Here is a 6,000-nt window from a genome sequence, read left to right on the forward strand (position 1 = left end):
ACTGAGCCGAGTTTTATTAAATTTTAAGCTCAGAATAATTCATTCTATTCTTGGGCTAATTTTAAATTATGGACTGAAATTTTATTTAGTTGGGCCTTACATGATTTATTTATTTGAGCCCAACTATTCATTATTTAATCATTTGGGCCAAGATTTATTTAATTACTAAGCCCAATGAATTATTTCAATTGGACCTTTCATTTTAGCTATCCAGGCCCATTTCTACTTAATTAATTATTGGGCTACCTTATGTTGAGCCTTTTAATTATTCGAACTCATAACATTTCAAATTCTCATTATTAAGCCCGGTTGATTATGAGTTTATAAAGCGAATAAGCTGAAGTATTTAATTATTTTCTATCGACTACGAGGAGTGGGATTTATTTAATCGACGGATTAGAACACCCTGAAGAGAACGGATTAATTTTAGTTAATTATCCGGCTTCATGAGACGAGACTTAGCTTTTGTTTAAATCCGATAGCCTGGATTAACAATAGAAATTCCCTGATTATTAAGCCGAAATAATAAATTATGCATAAGAGAGTCATGCATATTTATTTTACGCTTTCTCATTAATTGAGAATTTTCCTCGAGGCAATGTCTTATTTTACATTCTCGTGATTAAGGTCAAGCGAGAGAGTAAGAATTACTCAAGGAGTCACAGTACCTTAACAAAACCTTGCTATCAGGTGGGCAATTCCTTACGCGTAAATAAAATGCTATGCAAATGTTATGCTTTAAAATGCAAATTGGATCTTCAAGTATGGTATGCTTTATTACGCTTAAATGAGTTAAGCTTTATTATGATGCACGTTAAATGATTTACGCTATGCTGTTTATACTATTTACGCCCTATGTAATTTACGCTTGATTACACTTATTTACGCTTGAATGCTTTACGCTGATAAGTTTATGCTTATGTTTGATGCTTGCGTCTGTTGGGGGAGGCCTCCCTCAACAGTACGATGCCGTGTCCGTTGAGGAGGGCCTTCCTCACGGCGCGATGCCTGTGTCCGCTGAGAGAGGCCTCTCTCGCGGCGCGATGCCAGTATGCCAGTATGCCAGTGTTACAGCGTCTATTGGGGGAGGCCTCCCTCAATAGTACGATGCCGTGACCGCTGAGGGAGGCCCCCTTCACGGTGCGATGCCCGTGTTCGTTGGGGAAGGCCTTCTCCACGACACGATGCGTGTTTATGATTGTTAATGATGAAGAATGCGCTCATGCTGTTTATGAATTTGGAAATGTTTAAAGAGCAAAGGATTTGAAATAAACTTATGCCTCTTATGCGATGTTGTTGATGTTATGTTATGCTTGGCAACTGCCCACTAAGTACTCTTGTACTTAGCCCTTCGATGTTTATGTTTGTGCAGGTTGAGCTGTGATGGGCGATGAAGTGTTGTTGCTGAGTGGAGTTTTTGTCGAACTTAAAGTAGGCTCAGAAAGGATACATGTCTTCATACATGTATCTCAGTTATGCATTCCGCTGTAAACACTGATTATTTCAGTTACGCCTTCCGTTGCAAACTCTGATAATGTTTTAGCGAAGCCCCTAACGATGCCTTTTTCCTTTTAAGGAATATAACGCGTATACAAGTTCTTTGAGTACCCTTTTTATGCGAACTATGCCTTTTTCCTTTTAAGGAATATTTCACGCGTATTCAAGCTCTTTGAGTATTCTTTTATGCGCCCCTTTCTAAACCCGCTTCGTAATTTCCCTTCCCCAGTCATGGTTTTCCCGGATTAATTATCCTTAATTAAGGCCGGTCGTGACAGAGTGGTATCAGAGCAGTTCGTTTGCTCTGAGCCTAAGAGTTTATTTAAGCCAAACTTAGAATGTATCACTAAAATGCCTAGAGTTCAATCGACAAAGCTCAGCACTTCGTCGCATCACACTCAACGAAGCAGAATGGTAAGCTCTTCCAAGTTGTGAGTTAATGTTTACGAAAAGTGCAAAGTAGCGTAATAACAAAGTGTGTAACTGTCAATAGCTATGTTATGTTGTTCGAATGAAATTATTTACGTAAGTACGATTAAGTATGCCTATGGAATGAATCCATATGAACATAGAGCTATTAAGATATGAGATCACCACTACGACAGAACATAGAAGCAAACATAGAAGAAATTAGATTGTATCTTTTAGTGGCTATAGTGAAGGCAGCAAGATAAGTGATACGTATAGAATAATTCTTAAGCTCATGATTTTATAGCCGCTATGAATCTCCATGACTTATGCCTAAGTATCCAGTTTAGATGATGTGATATTATATGCTTAAGAATTGTTATGACTCATAGATTTGAGATGCTAAGGACCCTTAAAGCTTACTACATCAATGCTGTCATTGGAGTTATGACTTGTTTACAAGTTATAATAAGTTGACCTTACAAGAATTCTTTTGAGGTTTGTATTAGATTATGCTAGAGTGTACTAATTGGCACATATTTGCTACCAGAATGCCGCCTAAGAGAGGACGCCCTGCGAGAAACAATAACAATCGCAGAAACCGTAACGCTGTACCCGAAGAACCACAAGATGCTCGAGGACATAACCCATCCCCTCCGCCCCCAACTAGGAGAGTCGAAGAACTCTTTTTAAGGCAAAATCCACCTACGTTTGACGGAACGAGTGAACCGGCTGAAGCTGAGATTTGGGTGCGTGCAATGGAACGCATTTTCAACTTTCTACGTTGTACTGATGAGGAACGCCTATCTTGCGTCTCATTCCAGCTAACAGGATCAGCAGATTTTTGGTGGGAAGCACGACGAAAAATTCTGACACCTGAACAATGGGCAAGTTATACTTGGGAAGATTTTAAGACAGGATTATATGATAAATATATTCCGAAAAGCTATAGGAAGAAGAAAGAAGCTGAGTTCTACGAGTTGAAGCAAGGAAAGAAATCTGTGGTTGAATACGACAAGGAATTCTGCAACCTGTCGAGGTTTGCTCCACAACAAGTGGACACAGAGGAGAAGATGGCAGAGAAATTTTGTGCCGGACTGCGCTACGAAATTAAGATGGCTCTAGCAAGCCACGGAGGACTCTCATACACGGAGTCTCTGAACAGGGCACTTGACATTGAAGCTGCAATGCCGTCGGACAAGTTAGCCTCACCATTTATCTCGACGCCAAACGACTTACCAGCAGTCTCACATACCCTCAAAGGGAAGCGCAAGTGGGACAACAACGAAGACAATATCAATCAGAATAGTAAGAAAGTGTGGCAAGAAAAGGAACGGGCCGAACAGTTTATTCAACCAAGGTACGAGGCACAGACTAACCTCAAGTCAACTGGGGGTAACCAAGGTCAGAAAGGAGTTTTACCTTACCCAAATTGCGGTAAGATGCATAGAAGTGTTTGTCGATCTGGGACTAACGGTTGTTACAATTGTGGCCAAAATGGTCACTACTCCACGCAATGCCCCAACAGACAACAAGGTTCAGCAATTGGGAACACCCACACCCCCTTGCCAGCAATACGTGGACACTTGCGAAATCAGTCACATCAGAGAAAATCTTATATAGACATCACGGTCAAGAAGAAGCCACGTGGGAACTAGAAGATAAGATGAAGGAAAAATACCCCGAACTGTTTTAGCAGAGACATGCAAATTTCGGGACGAAATTTTTGTTAAGAGGGGTAGTATGTAGTAGCCCGCTATTTTAATTATGATTAAAACTAGTAAATGCAAATTTTTATAAATGAATCCAGTTTATGGTCCTGATTTTTTTTTTTTATCAGAGACGGAGTTATTATTTTAGCTTTATACTTTTATAATGTATGAGAAAAACGTGACGAGAATTATTGAGCCATTCAATAATTATTATTTCCAAGTTATAACTGACTTAGCAAAGTCATGTTATTTATTAATCGAAAAACAGAAGCAGTTATATTTTATTAGTGCTACTAAAAGTCGAGGAATTATTCCGACTGCAACGCAGATTAAATCTACGGATTTAATTTAAGTTATATTACAGTTTATCAAGTTAGCAGGCAAGGAAAAAGATATCAAGCTAGATGATTTTTATTAGTAACTTCAATACTTTACAATCATCATTATTCTTTCCACTCCCTAATGTCTCCTACACTATCAACATACCATAGCATAATTTAGACCTCAAGCATGAAGCATGTATATACGTTGACCACATGAGTAACATCATAAGCCTCTTTCATACATAGCATAATCAATCAAGAAGACAACCAAATCAATTAGCAAAAGCAAAAGCTCTTCAATCACCAACTCCACTCCACCAACTCCACTCAATTATTCATTCCCTTTATACTATCAGCCACCACCCTTTGCTCCCCACCCAACAAATGCAATCAGCCAACAAATACAGTTTTCACTCTCAACTCATCTCATCCAAAAGAGAATCAAAGAATAGCCCAGCTCATTCAGCCGAAGCTCACAAGGTAAGGCTGGGCTTCAATGATTTCATTCCATTTGATTAGCACCTGCATTAACACAAGAATCATTCATTTCCTCTTTGCCAGGAACCTTAAGTTCAGTTACTCCAGTTCAACAAACAACAATATTTAACCAACAACACATTTCAAGGTATTGATTCTATTTCAAATACCATTCCAGTAAGCATTCATATTAAAGCATGAGCACGATCAGTTTCAGTTTTAATTATAGAAGACCTTATAGACATCTTGAACTTAGTAAACACCCAACTATGCGATTGAGCAAGTGACAGTCTTATGTAGTTTTAATCGAGCACAAATTGAGATGTAAGCAAAACAAAGAGAGATTACACCTCGTCCAGTTCACATTTACGAATCGTTTAAGTCGAAATGAGGGAGTTACTTAGCTTTAAAGGAGAGAAGGGCTGACTGCCCGATGATGACGACGACGGTCGGGACAGGGCAAACTCGCCCAATCTCATCAGAGCCCCGAACAGCAGCTGCCCGGCGACGAGCTGAGACCCGTGCGCAGCAGCAGCGGTCGCTCGCCGGATTCAGACAAGGAGTCGGCGGCGGCAAAGATTTCCAGGATTCAGGACTCGATTGGGTCGTCGCGTGAGAAATAGAAAAGAGATAGGGCGGCGTTAGGACCAGACGCGTCGGCAGCCGACGCAGGACGAAGTAAATGGCGGCTGAACGACTGGAGAGGAGGAGGCCGGAGCAGCGCCGCTCCCAGACGACAGCAGCCCGTCGGATTTCGGACGAGGATGCGGCCGCAGCAGCGACCTGGTATTTGACGATTAGGGCTCTGCGATGAAGAGGAAAGGGCGGCGCTGGAATAGACGCGTAGAAGAATGACGCCGGTGATAGCAGACGATGGCTGGACGGCCGGAGTAGGCGGGACCGACCGGATTTTGAGAGGAGCCGAGCGAACAGGCTGGAGAGGAAGGGGCTGGGCGGCGTCTGGTTCGAGTTTTTGAGAGAGGAGAGGGATCGTGAAGCTGAGAACGGCGGCCGACCGTCGGATTCACAGCAGGAGCAGCGGCGGAGCTCACGAGGCAGCCGTGAATCGAGAGAGAGAGATCGGCTTTGAAGAAGAAGGAAGAGCGGTCCCCTTGAGAATGAGAGAGAGATCGAGAGTTTAGAAAGTGAGAGATAGAGTGGGCTTGATTTGGGCCTTTTCATTTAATTCTTTGGGCTTGATTAATTTTAATTGTTTGGGCTTTCCTCTAATTTATGTGGGCCGAAATTTTGAGCTTATTTTTAATGAAATTGGGCTTCCAATTTTAATTGCTTGGGCTTTCATATTTAAATTCGAATTGGGCCAGTCTTTTATTTAATTGGCTCTTCTCATTATTTTTATTGGGCTTGAATTAATTTAAGGAATTGGGCTTTGTCTTTTAATTCTTTGGGCTGCTGTATCATATCAACTGAGCCGAGTTTTATTAAATTTTAAGCTCAGAATAATTCATTCTATTCTTGGGCTAATTTTAAATTATGGACTGAAATTTTATTTAGTTGGGCCTTACATGATTTATTTATTTGAGCCCAACTATTCATTATTTAATCATTTGGGCCAAGATTTA

The 6,000-nt window shown here is 40.9% G+C and overlaps 1 protein-coding gene across 2 annotated transcripts in view; it reads right to left on the reverse strand.

Moving 5' to 3' along the window:
• The window catches only part of LOC130991856 (nuclear polyadenylated RNA-binding protein 3-like), a 72,551-nt gene that overhangs the window by 20,519 nt on the left and 46,032 nt on the right, over window positions 1-6,000 (reverse strand). The gene's annotated exons all lie outside the window — the stretch shown is intronic.

This window comes from Salvia miltiorrhiza, chromosome 7, assembly GCF_028751815.1.
Source record: "Salvia miltiorrhiza cultivar Shanhuang (shh) chromosome 7, IMPLAD_Smil_shh, whole genome shotgun sequence".
Lineage (NCBI taxonomy): Eukaryota > Viridiplantae > Streptophyta > Magnoliopsida > Lamiales > Lamiaceae > Salvia > Salvia miltiorrhiza.